The following is a 17,886-nucleotide window of genomic DNA, read 5'->3' on the forward strand; positions in this document are numbered from 1 at the left end:
TGCTTGTCACCGGATTTTCATCTATCACAGAACTCTCTGTAAATCTAAAAGCACCCCCTTGAGTGAAAGGTTCAAGGAATTTCAAGGAAAATCATAAAACTTTAACACATTTCAGAATTTCTCTGTGGGGTCAAAGATCCCTAATTTTGGTCAATGGAGAGTGGCATTCATCCCTGCAGCTCTTCTGAAGCTGCTAACCATTTTCTGCCTCGTTGGTGTTTACATTCTTCAGATTTTTGGAATGGGTTATTTGTTCCTTCCTCTTGTCTAGATGCGGAACAATCAGCCTCTCTAGATGCCCACATCGACAGAACCATTCCGCACAATGTCAAGAGGAGTCAATATGTTTGAAATGATGGGATACAGAAAATTACAGGATTTAGATAACTGCTAACTGCTTATTGAATGGAGCCCTATAGGATTAGGAGACATTTGCTTTTAATTACTTTCTCACAGGAAACAAAGAGGCGCTGGGAAAAACCAGATGTCCCCTTTGCATTTTTCCTGCTCTCCCCATTTCCATATATGGAGTCACTTTGGGGGGATGAAAGAGTGGAAACGCTCTCAACGCTCTCATTTGCATGTAACCATAAGAATATTTGCTAACAACTGTGATTTGACATTCACACTGGCTACGCATACATATGTAAATCACACTAATGGCATGCAAACTGTATGCCTCCTTCTTGCTCATTACATTTTCCATGTGTGGCTCTCTCTGCTGAAGCGGTTGCCCACATCTTTCTGCATCTTGGGATGACTGTCAGCTATTTTTTTAAAAAAAATACACAATCAGTAGATTATATTAAAACTATTTTTAAAAGGTAAAGGTCCCCTGTGCAAGCACTGGGTCATTCCTGACCCATGAGGTGACGTTACATCACGACTACTAGGCAGACTTTACGGGGTGGTTTGCCATATTGCCAAATATAAGTGCCCCTCTGAGAAAGCATGTGGGGAATTTGGAACCCAGCCTGAGGAAAGGTTTGACACACTCAATTTGGGACTTTTAAATTGAGCCTGATAAAGGTATCATGCTTCTGTTTATTTAGCATTTGTTCTACAGAACTGATTGCAATATTTGTCTCATTTTGAGAAGCTCAAAATTTTATTTTACTGTTGCAGAAATACCCAAATAGCTCAGAAATAAAGAAGGACATCTAACGCATAGCTAGGGTTGCCGATGGCGAGGATGAGACCCGCCAGGTAGGGTTGCCAACCTCCAGGTACTAGCTGGAGATCTCCTGCTATTACAACTGATCTCCAGCTGATACAGATCAGTTCACTTGGAGAAAATGGTCGCTTTGGCAATTCGACTCTATGGCATTGAAGTCCCTCCCCAAACCCCGCCCTCCTCAAGCTCCGCCCCAAAAACCTTCCACCGGTGGCAACCCTACTGCCAGGTCCCATCCTTGACATCGGCGGGAGCTTCGGTGGAGGGGCAATTTGTGAGCGTGCAGCGCGTGTGTGCAATAATGTCCCTTCCAGGGTAAATCCGGAAGTGATGGGGATGCTCTAGCATGTCCCTCAAATTGAGAAGTGATGGGGACACTCTAGCATATTCCTCCAAAACTCTATGGTTTCATAGAGTTTTTTAAAGGATGTGCTAAGGCATCCCCATCACTTTCAAGTTTACCTCAGAAGGGACATTATTGTGCCATGCCCTGCTACACACAAGTGGTAATCGTCTCCCCATTTAGCTGGCCTGTTTCCCCCACCAGCCAGCTGAGGGGCAGGAGGCAGGCCTGTTAATTGGTGGGCAATTGCCCACCATTAAGAGGTACTTGGCAACCCTACTCTTAGTCACCCCCAGTTAAAATTTGAATGCAGCATTTCTAACTAGCCTCTCCTGATTAGTCGCCTGCATGTTAACTGGTTCACCCGCTGCTACCTTTATCGATAATATAGATGGTTTTAGAATAGTGTAGACTCAGGCTGCAATCCTGCAGGCGGCCCACACAGGTGGAGGAGCATGTGGAGATGCCACACAGCAATTAATACAGCCAGCACTGCTCCTTCACAGGCTTCCACAGCTCTGCCAGGCATCCATCTCAGCCATGGCTTCTTACAAGCTTCCACAAGATGGCTTCCACCTAGGGTTGTTTCCCTAGTGCTGATAACCAGTGGGAAGTTTAGGAGGTGGAGACATGCTTAAAAGGCCCCATGCATGTGCTGTTATATCACTTCTGGTGCAAACCATAGAATTTCAAGGAGATTCTAGAGCAGCAAACCAACATGATGACATCACCCCCTTTTTTCTCACTGCTGCTCAATAGAGCGGTGGCAGGCAACCAGGAGTGCAGAGCTGTAGCAGGAGATCTGACCATGCTACTTCCACCAAGTGTCTTCTACTCCTGCTCTTCTGGGGGAAACCAATTGGGGAGGAGCCCTTAGGGTAAACAAGATGGCAGATGCATATGGGGAAATAACTTTATTTGGAATACATGGACTCTCTACAATGCTGCATGCCCAGCAATGCACTAGTAAAGGAGAGGCAGGCAGGTTTACTTACTGCTGTGGGATGGTTCGACACGTTCTCCGATGATGTTTGAGCTAGGCCTGAGAGCTGTGGAGTATTCCAGAAGGAATAGTGGTTCTTGGGATATTATTAGCTGGATTAGGGCCTGGGAAGCAAACCACTGTAAGATTGGGGATAGATTCACCAGTGCAAAAGAGGCAGGGAACAGAGAAAGGATGAAAGAAGGGGGAAGAAAAAGAATTATGTATAAATAGCAGACATATGTCTTCTCCTTCCCTTCCTCTCCCCACAACAGGCCCCTTGTGAGGTAGGTGAGGCTGCAAGAGCTCTAAGAGAACTGTGACTCACCCAAGTTCACCCAGCTGGCTTCATGAGTAGGAGTGGGGAAACCAACCCAGTACATAGGGTTGCCAACTGCCAGGTAGTAGCAGGAGATCTCCTGCTAATTCAACTGATCTCCAGCCGATAGAGATCAGATCACCTGGAGAAAATAGCCACGTTGGCAATTGGACTCTGTGGCACTGAAGTCCCTCCCCTCCCCAACCCCCCCTCTTCAGGCTCCGCCCACAAAATCTCCCACCGGTTGCAAAGAGGGACCTGGCAACCCTACCGGTACACCAGATTAGAGTCCTCCGCTCATGTGAAGGGGTGAGCAATCTGCCGCTCTTAACCACTGCACCATGATGGCCAGGCTTGGACAAAAGGTTGTTTGGATTCATGAACACATGCAGCTGCCTTCTACTGAATCAGACCCTGCGTCCATCAAAGTCAGCATTGTCTACTTAGACTGGCAGCAGCTCTCCAGGGTCTCAGGCAGAGGTCATTCACATCACCGACTTGCCTAGTCCCTTTAACTGGAGATGCCAGGTGTTGAACCTGGGACCTTCTGCATGCCAAGCAGAGGCTTTACCACTGAGCCACGGCCCCTCCCCATGTTTTGGTGAGCACAAGAAGAGGAACATTAATTTGTACTTCAAATAACCACATGGCTGGCATGATTCTTCCCATCTCGAGCAGGCAGGCTGGTGGCCCATGTTTTTATAATGACCTCATTCTAACTTTAATTGCTTGGCAAAAGCACACATAATTCAATTATATGGAGCTTTCACACAGTCTTAAACTTGGTTTTGGCATATAGTAACAAGAGCTACAGCAGCTTTGTGCTTAGAGAACAAGGATCCCCCCTCTGTACCTTTAAGTGTTTGACCGTGAAGCTAATATATAATCACGTTATAACATTTATTTATTCTTAATCTTCCAAGCCTGGCTAGAGAACCTCTCTAGAATTCTGAAAGCTAAGAGCATAAGCAGAAATTTGCACTGGATCCAACCAATTGCTTGGTTTGGATCTAGGTGATGGAGAAGGGGTGCTAGAGGGTATCGTTTGGCCAGGACTGTTGCAGTACTTGGGAATCCTGGTTCTGGTTAGGGTTGCCAGCTCCAGTTTGGGAAATACCTGGAGATTTTTGAGGTGGAGCCTGAGGAGGGAGGGGTTTGAGGAGGGGAGGGACTTCAATGCCATAGAGTCCAATTGTCAAAGTGTCTGTTTTCTCCAGGTTAACTGATCTCTACTGGCTGGAGATCAGTTGTAATAGCAGGGGTTCTCCAGCCACCACATGGAAGTTGGCAAACCTAGTTCTAGCTCTTTGATGTTAGGTCAGCAGCAGAAAAGCATTGCTCACTAGGGTTGCCAACCTCCAAGTGGTAGCTGAAGGTCTTCCACTATTATAACGGATCTCCAGGTGATACAAATTAGTTCAGCTGGAGAAAATGGCTGCTTTGGAAGGTGCACTCTATGGCATTATACGTACCCTATTGAAGTCCTTCCTCTCCCCAAACCCTGTCCTCCTCAGGCTCCACCCCCAAAATATCCAAGTATTTCCCAACCCGGAGCTGGAAAACCTATTGCTCACTCCTTTGCTACATTTGGATTTAGTATAGTTTTTTACATGTGTAAAGAACTCTTCCATTCCTACTGGGTAAAGGGAAACCACAATGGCATTGTGTTATTTTTATGTACAGGAAGGCAAAAATTTAAAAAAGCATTACAAGCTTCTTTGATTCCCCCCCCCCCATCTCCAACTGTGTCTTTATACTCTCCCTCTTGGCTCTTTTAATCCTCTCCCTCATCCCCTTTCTGAAAAATACCAATAATTTGTTTGTTTGGAGGCTTTTTGTTTTGTAGGGATGAAAGCAAAACAAATATATTGACTCCCAGTGCATTTTCATACCTGATATGCCAAGGTTTTTGGGTTTTTTTCCTTTGTTTGTTTTTTAAAGAGGAACTGGTCACATTAGGATTTTTGGGTAAGGAAGATGAGAGGGGTTTGCCCATTAAACACAGGCCATAAAACCCCCGCAAAGCTCTTGCAGAGATTCAACAGCCCCGAGCCTGCCCTAGGAAGCTATGGATAAATAATGTAATGCCTTTGCTGTATGTATGAGCATGCATATGTTTGAACCAGCCCATCTGCTCCATTGCAGGCAGAAGTGTATCTCCATAAAGCATAACTGCTGATCCATCTTATTTTTTTTCCTCTTTACAGGGCTGTGGCCTTTGAAAAACAATATAAAAAAGGAAGACAAGAGGGGTGGGTGGGAGAGAAACTTTTTAGAAGTCCTAGACTAGCCCCAGGAAGTCTCTCTAGAAATAGTAAGCAGAAGAAACAAAAGCAAAAACTGCATCTTTAGATACACTGCAATGCATTTGTCAAATGTAGGCTTGCTTATAATTAGGGTTGCCAACCTCCAGGTACTAGCTGGAGATCTCCTGCTATTACAACTGATCTCCAGACGACAGAGATCAGTTCGCCTGGAGAAAATGGCCACTTTGTCCATTGGACTCTATGGCATTGAAGTCCCCTCCCCAAACACTGACCTCCTCAGGCTCCTCCCAAAAAACCTCCCACCGGTGGTGAAGAGGGACCTGGCAACCCTACTTATAATACTTTGGAAATTAAAAATGCCTGAGCTAGTGCGAGCACCAGCTGTGGTCAAAGCTGCAGGAAAAAACCACTTTCTCAGCTTGAGATTAAAATCATATTAGTTTGCAGAATGTACCTTTAACAGTTATCCCATTTGTGTTTACATCTGCCTTGTTTCTCATCTCACTGGCCCTTTAAAACTCTCAGCTGATATTCTATTGGGTACAATTAACCGTGAGTGCCCTGTGATGCCTCATCATGAAATTATTGCATTTCCGCCTCTTACATTCCACACCAAATAACTTCTGCTCTTGAGGAAGTTATACGGCTGGAACAGGATGAGCAAACATTCTTCACTTCACTTGTTTATATTCCTGTCTGTTTCGGTATTTTATGTTTTTCCCTTTATGCTTTTGGTTTTGCAGAGTAGTTTCTATGCATTTTTACAGTTTTTTCTACACAGGTGATGTGGTACTCAGGGACACAATGGGTGTCATTTGTGTATTCAATCTGTTGGCTATAATGTTGATTTACTGAAGCACAAATATCACTGCAAATCTGCACCCATTTTACAGAGAGGGCAAATTACCTAAAGGAAAGTAACATGAAAATACAGAATCAGGTGGTAGAGTCACACAAGGGAGAAGCAACTTTCAAATAAGGAATTGGGAGGGGTGCTACAGAACAGGAACAAGATATATATATATATTTTTAAAAATCAGCTCTAATTTGGCTGTATTAATCTCCAATCATAAATATACTGTAGGAATTGACAGGGCTGTATAAAGACAGCACTACCCAGTGGGTCAGCCCAGTTGAACTGCTTGACTTCAGAATCAATCAGAGGAAAACACCAACTATAAATAACAAAAAAAAAAAAAAAAACACCCTAGATTCTCATTTTAATTAAAGAAGTTTATCTGCAACATATTTATATCTTGGCCTCTCTCCACCAGGGATCATATCATGTTTCCACCCAGATCACAACATCTGCTTTGCAAAAACACCCCCTTTGATTAATCCCATACAGATAACAACAGTTCATTCTTTTCATGTCCTGCCCCAGAACCCTTCCCCCGACAATCAAAACATTCTACACAAATGAAGGAATTTGCCTTCATCCTAGGGTTGCCAGGTCCCTCTTCCCCACCGGTGGGGGGGAGGTTTTTGGGGCAGAGCCTGAGGAGGGCGGGGTTTGGGGAGGGGAGGGACTTCAATGCCATAGAGTCCAATTGCAAAAGCGGCCATTGTCTCCAGGGGAACTTATCTCTATCAACTGGAGATCAATTGTAATAGCAGGAGATCTCCAGCTACTATCTAGAGTTTGGCAACCCTACTTCATCCTCAGCGCCACATAGTAGTGACCAACTGTTTGAATCTTATTATTTCCAAGTTATTTTTCATGACTACGAATGCCCATCAGCTGATATAGAGGAACTGAATTTCTTCCTCTGCATTAGTGGTCTCAGACATCTGTTCCACACCATTGTCATCAGCTCTAGTTCCTCTTTCCTACCCATTTGAATGGAATCTGGGTTTTTCAAGGGCTGTCAGAGCTGGGTATTTATGCCCAACAAAGTCATTTCTACAGTCCAATGAATCACAGGAGATTTGGGGCTGATGATCTAATGATCACAAGGGGAATTGACAAATATTCCACAGTGTTATACTGAGAAAGGGGGATTTTAGCTGCAGACTTAAAAAAAACTGAGCTGGTCACAGTTTGCAGCAAAGGGTCTTTCTTGACACCACTTGTATGGTCTTGCCAACTATGGTAGTCAACAGAGATAGAAGTCATGGTGTATTCTCAGTAGAGGGAATATGAGGGAAATATAGGGTTGCCAACCTCCAGGTACTAGCTGGAGATCCCCTGCTATTACAACTGATCTCCAGCCAATAGAGATCAGTTCACCTGGAGACAATGGCTGCTTTGGCAATTGGACTCTATGGCATTGAAGTCCCTCCCCTCCCCAAACCCCGCCCTTCTCAGGCTCTGCCCCAAAAACCTCCCACCAGTGGTGAAGAGGGGCCTGGCAACCCTAAGGATGGCTAGGTGTAAAAGAGTCATAAGAGGTGACTTCCTTGCCCAAAGAAAACTAAACACATTCAAGCTGCAGTCCTATACACAGTGGAGAAAGAGTCCTGTTCAATAGAGAGGGACTTTCTTCTGTTTATATATACATAGGATAGCACCATTACTGTTAAAATGAAGACATGGTGCACATGCTGTCAATCATTTGGTTACCGGAATTTCTGGGGGGGGGGAAATGTTACCTCCCGAAAGCAAAGGTTTTTGGGGTACCTGAAAGTTACTTTGGGGGTGGGGGGGACCAGCAATACTTAGTCTAGTTTGGGCTGGTTGTATGTAGTTAAGTAATCAGTGGGAATACTTACAATTTCTAGGGTTGCCAGGCCTCCCCAGCAGATTTCTGGGGCAGGACCTGGGGAGGGTCACATTTGACCTACAAGTGATGTCACTCAAAGACAACTTTCTAGGAATCCCCCTCCCCAATCTTTATACTAAAAATAAAAAACCAGAGATTGGTTTTTTAGAGCATAACCCCAAAGGGATGTCGCTTCCAGGTCAGTCACCACCACCACTAGGGTTGCCAGGTCCCTCTTTGCCCCCTGTGGGAGATTTTTGGGGTGAAGCCTGAGGAGGGCGGGGTTTGGGGAGGGGAGAGACTTCAATTACATAGAGTCCAATTGCCAAAGCAGCCATTTTCTCCAGGTGAACTGGTCTCTATCAGCTGGAGATCAGTTGTAATAGCAGGAGATGATCTTGGTCATTTTCTGGGCATGTAGTGGGGGTCACTGGGGGTGGAGATAGTTGTGAATTTCCTGCATTGTGCAAGGGGTTGGACTAGATGACACTGGTGGTCCCTTCCAACTCTAGGATTCTATGAGATCTCCAGCTAGTACCTGGAGGTTGGCAACCCTAAGGATAAAACTTTCTAGATCATTCTCTTTCCTCCTGTACTGGGGTTTTCTATTAGCAGAAAAAAGGCTAACATAGTGGAGCAGTTTTTTTAAAAATGGCAGTGTCTAAAGTGGTTTGGCTAAATCTACCGCCTCATTCAGCGGCACATGAAGATTAGGCTACTACCAGGTCCCCTAAATCGGGAATGGTAGTTTCACAAAGGAATGAAAAAACTCTTCGCAAAAAAAAAAAAAAAAAAAAAAAAAAAAAAAAAACATTCCCAGCACACTCATAAAAAGTACACTGTCCACCATTTTCTGGCAGGAAAAAAAGCACAGCAGGAACCGATCTTGTCTGAATAACAGATCTGCTTCAGTGGAACTTTTGGCCAGCGATACTAAAGATTGTTTACTTTCTGTGTCCAAATCGACTCATTGACCCGTTGCACCTAGTGGGAAGATTGGAAAGCTTTTAGAAACTCATGCACGGAGCCATAGAATTATGGGAGTGGATTCGCTAAACTGGTACATTACAGTTAGGAACTATGTCAATCGTGTAGCCTGGGGTTAAATCCAAAGGCCTGATTGTAAAACAGGGCAGCCGCGAATTCAATTCCTCTTCTTTCCCCAATGGAGCCGATTGCACTTCGTTCAGAACTTGGAGGGGAAATAATTATCCAGATTTTTAAACTCAAGCTGTTTTTATTCTCTTTTCTATTTTAATGCTAACAAAAACAAAACCTCTGAACAGAATTTTCGATGATAAACCTGCCCAAGACCAGGAGAGCCGAGTTCTTTGAAATATCAATTATTTGACTTGTAGTTGTGTCGGAGTTCTTTGTACGGCCTTGGCTGTGTAAAATTGGGCCCTGGAGCACTCCATGGCAACCCCCTCAGGTCTAAGTGCTGTTCAGAAGCTCACGATTGAGGAATGAATTACCTCAAAGGGCACCATTAGTCAAAGTTACGTTTTTTCCAGTTATACAATTAGCTCTTGCCATTTCGAATAAGCCCCTGTTGTTTGTGAGGGTTTACCCCCCCCCCCAAAAGGCACAATTTGGACAATAACTAGAGGCATTCTACACACACAAAAATTGTTTGAACTGAACCCAGCAATGTTGAATGAAAGCACTTGAGGTATTTCTTTTTTTATAATGGTAAGAACTGAAACTGTATTCAGCACCGGTAGACAGGTAATAAAGTGAGTTGCAGGTGAGGGACGAGTTATCCAGTTATAGGGTTGCCAGCTCCGGACTGGGAAGTACCTGCAGGCTTGCGGGTGGGGCTTGAGGACATCAGGGTTTGGGGAGGGGAAGGATCTCAGCAGGTGTGTGGTGCCATAGATTCCGTGTCCAAAGCAGCCATTTTATCCAGGGAAATTGATCGCTGCACTCTGGTAATCAGTTGTCGTTCTGGGAGATCTCCAGGCCCCACCTGGAGATTGGCAAGCTTATTGGTTAAGACGTGGTACAAATGTCACACCATTAGGGTTGCCAACTCCCAGGTACTAGCTGGAGATCTCCTGCTATTACAGCTGATCTCCTGCCGATAGAGATCAGTTCACCTGGAGAAAATGGCCGCTTGGGCAATTGGACTCTATGGCACTGACGTCCCTCCTCAGGCTCCATTCCAAAAACCTCCTGCCGGTGGTGAAGAGGGATCTGGCAACCCTACAACTGGGCTTGGCATGGATGACCACCAAATCTGTCCCCTCTTTCTCTTCATATACTTGGAATGAATTAATGAGTTCCACTGCAGCGCAAACCATCATTCACTGTTACGTGTAGGCTTCCCAGCACTGTCTCAGTTAGGGGTGCCAGATTCCAGATGGTGACTGAAGATCTCCTAGAATTACAACTTATCTCCAAACTACAGAGCCCCTGGAAAAAAATGGCTGCTTTAGAGGATGTACTGTATGTCACACCCCAGTGAGGTCCGTCCCCTCTCCAAACGCAACCTTTCCAAGGATTCAACCCCAAATCTGCAAGAATTTCCCAACCTGGTGTTCACCCTAGTCTTGGCAAATGCTGGGAGGTTGGGGGGGGGAGTGCCTGGAGAGGGCAGAGATTAGGGTTGCCAGCCTCCAGGTACTTAATTATAACAATATTCCACTAATGGTGCTGGTATAGTTATTTCAAAAGTAATACAGCAAACTTGATCAACTCTTATTCCAAGAAAAAAAAAATCTTTTCAGACCACTAGTATACACTGTCTGCAATCCACAAAGGAAACTGACATGTGTGACTTGCAATTCATGAATGAATGAAACTGACAAGCTGTTACTGTTGTGGAATCTCCAGACGGGAACCTTTAGAATTATAACGGACAGACTGATAAAGGACAGACTGGAATATTTTGGGTTATATTTTGTTGATTTGATTTACATGTATATGATATTGGAAGTGTGACATTAACACTGCTGTGTTGTGATTTCATTGAAAAATAACATAATAACCAAAAAGATTTTTTCTTGTGTTTTGTTTTGCTTTGTTTCATCTATAAGTATATATGATTTGAAGTGTAATGTGAACACTGTTGTGCTTTGAACTTATTGACAAATAACAGATAAACATTGTTGTCTGAAAAGAGTTGTTTATTTATTATTATTTTTCTTGGAATAAGAGTTGAGCAAGTGTGCTGTATTACTTTTGAAACTTCCAGGTACTAGCTGGAGATCTCCTGCTGTTACAACTGATCTCCAGCCTATAGAGATCAGTTCCCCTGGAGAAAATGGCCGCTTTGGCAACGGACTCTATGGCATTGAAGTCCCTCCCCTCCCCAAACCCCGCTTTCCTCAGCTCCACCCCAAAACCCTCCCGCTGTTTGTGAAGGAGGACAGGGCAACCCTAGCAGAGATTGGGGAAATATATGATGTCACTTCTAGGGAACACTTTAGGCTGCCTCCTAGGGCGTCACTATTCTTAGAGCAACACTGTGTGGAGGCCATTTTATCTCCCACTCCTCAATTCCTCAAGAGGAAAAATTTGGAGCAGGGGATGCTAGGTCCCCACCCCAGGTGGGTAAATGGGAGGGCTAGTTACATATTAATCAGCAAACTATGTTTTGCGCAGGGAACTACATCTGAGGGGGCAGATGAAGAGGGACACACCCTGAGGGAAGGCCTCTGATCAACCTGGGGGACTCATGGATAGGGTTGCCAACTCCAGGTTGAGAAATTTCTCCTGAACAACATCTAATGGTGGTGTCTCCCACATAGGGTTGTCAAGCTCCAGGAACTAGCTGGAGATCTCCTGCTATTACAACTGATCTCCAGCCAATAGAGATCAGTTCACCTGGAGAAAAATGGCCGCTTTGGCAATTGGACTCTAGAGTATTGAAGTCCCTCCCCTCCCCAGCCCCATCCTCCTCAGGCTCCGCCCCAAAAACCTCCCACCGGTGGCAAAGAGGGACCTGGCAACCCTACTCCCTCACCTCTTCTGGGAGCCCATTCCATAAGCTTGAAGCCACTGTAGAGAAGGAACCATCTCTAGCAGATGTCAAAAGGATCCACCTTGAGTGGAGGAGCAAATATAAAGTATTTGCAAGATAGGAGTACAAACTTACATTTGTCATTTTGGATGTAATGGAAAGTTATCATGTGCGCTAAAGCAAAAGTTATTTTTCTGACTAGGCGAGTGTGGGAGCACAGGATCTGGTATTATGTTTTAGCTATACGGATACATTTATTATTTAATATACACTGCCCTGCTTTATCAAACACAGATTCTCTAGCAGACCTAAAGAGGCAACCGGCTAATCCGATGAAACTAAAAAATTACTAGAATACCATATACAAAAGTCGACAGTGTTTTCTTAAAAAAAAAAAAAAGAATCCTAGCAGCAGTGAATTCAATACATTGAACAAATAAAAGCAACAATAAATATGCGTAAACAGCAATTAAAAACACCCATAGCTATTAGCAATAAATAAGGACAAGCACCATAATCCTCAACTAAAGCTAAACAGTATTAACGCTATAGTTAGGTAGTAAAATCAGCAATAAAGAGACCAGATTAAACGATATAAAAATCACCTCATGAAAAGGCCTGAGTAAACAAGAATATCTTTACTTGGTGCTAACAGTGCAGTAGATGAATATCTATGCTGGGGAATGCATTCTAAAAATAAGGTTTTCATCTGATAACTACGAGGCCACAAAATTTACTTTTCTTCCATGAATATTTCTGGTAGCAAGTATGGAAGAGGGAACAGTCGGATACTGCCAGTCATTTCACAACCCATCTGCACTTGATGCATGGTAAAAAACACACACACACACACACAAAAAAAAAACCCTACTTGGCAAATGAGTCCATGCAGACAACCGGGTTAACCTGGGGGTACTAGCTAGGTCATCTGAATTACTCTCGGAAAATGGATAAGGAGGATGTTATTGTACATCAAGGGCAGATGTGGATTCACAATGCGATTTGAACCATACAGAAAAACCATTTTTGCCAAAAACCATCAGTCTCCTAAGTGGTGATCTGCACAATGGGGTTATTTGGTAAAATGGCATCTGTATCCACCACCTAGGGTTTCAAAGGGCTTCACTGCCTGGCCTCTCAAGCTTACCTGAAACCTTCATTCTGCTCATGTGGTGGTGGTTAGTCAAGGATGAGCAATGATGTTCAAATAGGATTGCCAGGTCCCTCTTTGCCACCGATGGGAGGTTTTGGGGGCAGAGCCTCAGGAGGGTAGAGTTTGAGGAGGAGAGGGACGTCAAAGCCATAGACTCCAATTGCCAAAGCCGCCATTTTCTCCAGGTGGACTGATCTCTATTGGCTGGAGATCAGTTGTAATAGCAGGAGATCTTCAGCCACCACCTGGAGGTTGGCAACCCTATGCTCAAAGCATGTGTCCCTGAACCCTGAACCCTTATGTGTATATATAGCATGGCCTTTCAGAACCATCCTGTGTGTGTGAAGTGCCATCAAGTCACAGTTGCAAGTGATGAAGCAGAGGTGGTTTGTCATTGCCTTCCCCAGCAAAGTCTTCCTTGGTGTCCCATCCCTAGGGTTGGCAACCTCCAGGTTGCACCTGGAATTCTCCCACTATTACAAATGATCTCTAGACAACCACAACCGGTTCCCCTGGAGAACATGGCTGCTTTGGCGGGGTGAACTCTATGGCATTATACCCTGCTGAGGTCCTTTCCCAAGCTCTGCCCTCCCTTGGCTGCACCCCCCAAAATCTCCAGGTATTTCCCAACCCAGAGCTGGCAAACCCAGTACTGACCCTAGTACTGAGATCTGACAAGATCAAGCTATACTACACCATTCCATATCCCAAAGAACCATTTTAGGCTTTGACAACTAACAGTCCCCAGTTGTGAGGTGATGTCCGGCATGAGTACTTAACACATGTTGATTCATGCAAACAATATGCACTAGATGGTCTAAAGGCTTTAAAAAAATCTTTTCCCAAAGCCTTGGAGGGCTTACCCAATCAGTCACTGCAAACTTCCCAAAGGACACTGTAGAAGTAAGTTCTTTGAAAGGAGAACCCCAGACACAGATGGCTAGGTTGTCTGTAGTGACATGTGAACTTCTACTAGGCCCCAGGAACAGGGGAGGAACCTAGGGTTGTCAACCTCCAGGTACTAGCTGGAGATCTCCTGCTATTACAACTGATCTCCAGCCGATAGGGATCAGTTCACCTGGAGAAAATGGCCGCTTTGGCAATTGGACTCTATGGCATTGAAGTCCCTCCCCTCCCCAAGCCCCGCCCTCCTCAGGCCCCACCCCCAAAACCTCCCACCAGTGGCAAAGAGGGTCCTGGCAACCCTAGAGGAACCAGAAGTCCTAACAGGAAGTGTGTGTATATGTGTGGGGGAGAACATAAGAACTCTCAGGAAAGGAACCCGGTGAGGGGAAGTTGCTCTGTTTGTATGTTTGTAATAAATAGTTTAAGGTTGGCAATGAGGAAATTGAAATTGTTCAAGACTTTCTATTCCTTGGCTCCACCATCAACCAAAAGGGAGACTGCAGCCAAGAAATCAGAAGGAGATTGAGACTTGGAAGGATAGCCATGAAAAGATTTTGAAGTGTAAGGATGTGTCACTGGCCACCAAGACTAGATTAATTCATGCCATCAAATTTCCTATTACTATGTATGGGTGTGAAAGCTGGACAGTGAAGAAAGCTGATAGGAAGAAAATAGATTCCTTTGAAATGTGGCGTTGGAGGAGGGTGTTATGGATACAGTGGACTGCCAAAAAAAAACAAAAAAACAAATCAGTGGGTTATAGATCAAATCAAGCTTGAACTGACCCTAGAAGCTAAAGTGACTAAACTGAGGCTATCATATTTTGGTCACATCATGAGATGACAAGAGTCACTGGAAAAGACAGTCATGCTAGGAAAAGTTGAGGGCAGCAGGAAAAGAGGAAGACCCAACAAGAGATGGATTGACTCAATAAAGGAAGCCACAGCCCTCAATTTGCAAGATCTGAGCAAGGCTGTCAAAGATAGGACATTTTGGAGGACTTTCATTCATAGGATCGCCATGAGTTGGAAGCAACTTGATGGCACTTAACACACACAATAAATAGTTATGTAAAAAGGGTATAGAGTCTCCGGTGTTAATCTGACCTTGTCCAAAAGAACTGGGATTGTGGAAATCAGAACTCCATGGCCAGTTGATCCTGAAAGCTTCGTTCCTCTGGAATATAAGGCAAATGTTCTCGTTGCCATAGGTTAAAGCATCAAAGGAAGCCATCACAGTATAGTTGACATGGGTTACTGAGGTGGCAAATGCACAGGGTAAGTATTTTAAATGAACCAATAGGTCGCATGAACAGGGAAATATCCCTGAGAGATACCTGCATCATCTTGACTATGCCCTACAGGGTTCTTGAGAGGATTAAATGGAGAAGGGGTCCCTGTATTGTATCCTGCACTCTATTAAGGAAGAGCAGGCTCAAAGTAGTCTAAACAGACAAGTAGTCGGCCTCTCATTAGTTTAGCTGTTCATGTATTCCTTGTAAAATGATTACAGGGGGGGGGAAGCTACAGGTTCATTTAGATTTAAAACAAATGCAGCTGGTAGCTTGACAAACTTTCTCACATCTAAAAACAATCCTGGAACTACAGCTACATAATCAGTTATTTTCTTTCCAGTTGTAGCTAAAAATACCCAGCACTCTAGACTCACTAGGGAGGGTTCTCTTTATTTAATAACATTACCGAGAATATGGAAACTGTACTCTAATTACTTGCTGGCGAGTGTACAAACAATATTTTTTGCCAGATCTATCACAATTCATGGAGAAGCTCCCCAGCTCCCAATAAATTGTTTTCCTTGACATCTTTTTATCTTTCGTCATGGAAATGTGCTCCAATTATATTATACTGCATGGAGATTGAGCTCCCTGTAGGTAGTAACCAGTAAATTTTAGGTGCGTGATGGCAGCTGTGAACTATCCATAAGTTTCAAGCAATTTACAAAAGGAGTTTGGCACCATATAACCCTCAAGTGCCTTGCTCAACTTTTATTGATGAAACCCATTCCATGATGCGAACTTTGGGATACTGTGCTCAAAAAACCACCACATTTTTCTTTCCGAAAATGGCTTTTATGGGCATTAGTGGCTATTAACTGGAAAGGGCTAATATCACAGTAATCCACATTGGAAAGATCAGTTTGGGTATCCATTTCGTGGGGGGGGGGAAGCATTGTGGAAAGCTTAAAGGTCTAGAAGGCCAGTCTTTCTTACTACTGTCTGGATCCCGCAGCAGCAATTTAGCATCACACATCAAGAGAAATCCAGTAAAGCTGGAGGATGAGTGCGCATCCTGAATTCCCAAGTCCGGTAAGGCTGCGATCTGGACAGTGTTGAATTGTTACAAGGGCAATCTAGCATGTGTGTTCCTAATTCATTGGGGAGCAGGAGAGTAAAAGATACCCTGTTATCGATTCAGTTGATTGATTGCTCTATTTGGGTTGAGATCAAGGCATAGATGCAAAGGTAGGGCAATTTACTGCCATCCAGGATTAACTGAATTCCCACAGAAAGGCTATTAGTGGCTGCTATCTGTGTAACTGCAGCATTTGTCATCAGATGCTGGTGGTGGAAAGTGGCACTTCATTCAACTTATGGCGACCTGGAAGGGTTTTCAAGGCAAGAGACAAACAGAGGTGGTTGGCCATTGCCTGCCTCTACGAAGCAAACCTGGACTTCCTTGGTGGTCTCCCGTCCAAGTACTTACCAGGGCCAATGCTGCTTAGCTTCCAAGATCTGACAAGATTGGGCTAACCTGGGCCATTCAGGAGAAGGGTATATTCTCTCCAGCTCAATTATAGCCCATGTCCTCAAGTTACAGTGAACTCATGTACATTCTGCCTGTATGTGTATACATATGTTTGTAAAAAAAAAAGCCAACGTGTGTTCACTTTCCAAAGGAAACTAGGGACCAGTACCCAGATAAATGTGTGGTACCAATCACACATTCAGCTGTACATGCCTTGAATGTAACATAAAAAGTACTCAACCCATGTTCACTGTAACATGTGAACAGAGCTTATGTAACTACTTTCTACCAACAGGGGTGTCCCAAAGTGGTTAACACAATAAACACAATGTAACCACAATACTAAAAAGATGAAAGGATACAAAAGACCCTGGATCCAAAAACCAAACAACACTCCCAGAATCAGTAAACCTAAAAAGAGGAACAAAAAAAATCATAAAAAGAGGAACAAAAACATCAGTAAGCATTAAAGAGGAACAAAAACCCTCCAGTCCCTTCCATCACTCAACAGAGTTTTGACTGTCCTATTTTAAGTTTCCCAACGGGCTCCAATCCAGCACATTTCCCCATAGCTATGGTGGATTGCATTGAGAAAGTTTTTTCTTTTATCTTGACAGTTTCTGCCAGGTTTAGGAATATTCCTCTCTACAAAGAACGGGGAATATTGCTGAAAGTGGCTGAATCTGTCAAAAAAAAAAAAAGTTTCTCCCTGGAAAGGACTAATTACGATAATTTAGCGGCTCCGCACCTGAGAACTAAAAGCCATTCATCACTTTCTGTTTGTTATATTAACAGGCCCGACTGAGCTGTCCAGCTTCAAGTGTCCTGATTAGACATTGAGCACATCCACTATCAAAAAAGCACCATATTTGCTTCCCTGAACAAAATTTGTAGGACCATGAAGCACAGGCTCATTTGAGAGTGTGACAGGGTTGTGGAACGTTTATGGTCCGAGTCCAAAAATCTAACCACTACAGCGTACTGTCAAATATAGCCTTTTGTGCAATTTAACTTGGGGCATATCAAAAAGTAGGCTTTTGTACATGGCCATGAATCCTATGGTCCTCCTCTCTTTTCTGTCATCCTACTGATACCTAGAACAATGTTCCCCTCTGTAAGCTTCCCTGTATCTGCCCCTCAAGTTCATCAGATCTCAGAACCATTTCTCATAAACATTCCCAGAACGGCATTTCTCCATTTTCCCCACAGAGCCTTCAAGCATATTCTGACCACAAAATGCCGCAAAGATCCAGAAACCTCAACCCCCTTACTTCCCTAAACCCTCATCATGTGTCTTCTAGCTTTTCATAG

Source organism: Euleptes europaea, chromosome 17, assembly GCF_029931775.1.
Source record: "Euleptes europaea isolate rEulEur1 chromosome 17, rEulEur1.hap1, whole genome shotgun sequence".
NCBI classification, from domain to species: domain Eukaryota; kingdom Metazoa; phylum Chordata; class Lepidosauria; order Squamata; family Sphaerodactylidae; genus Euleptes; species Euleptes europaea.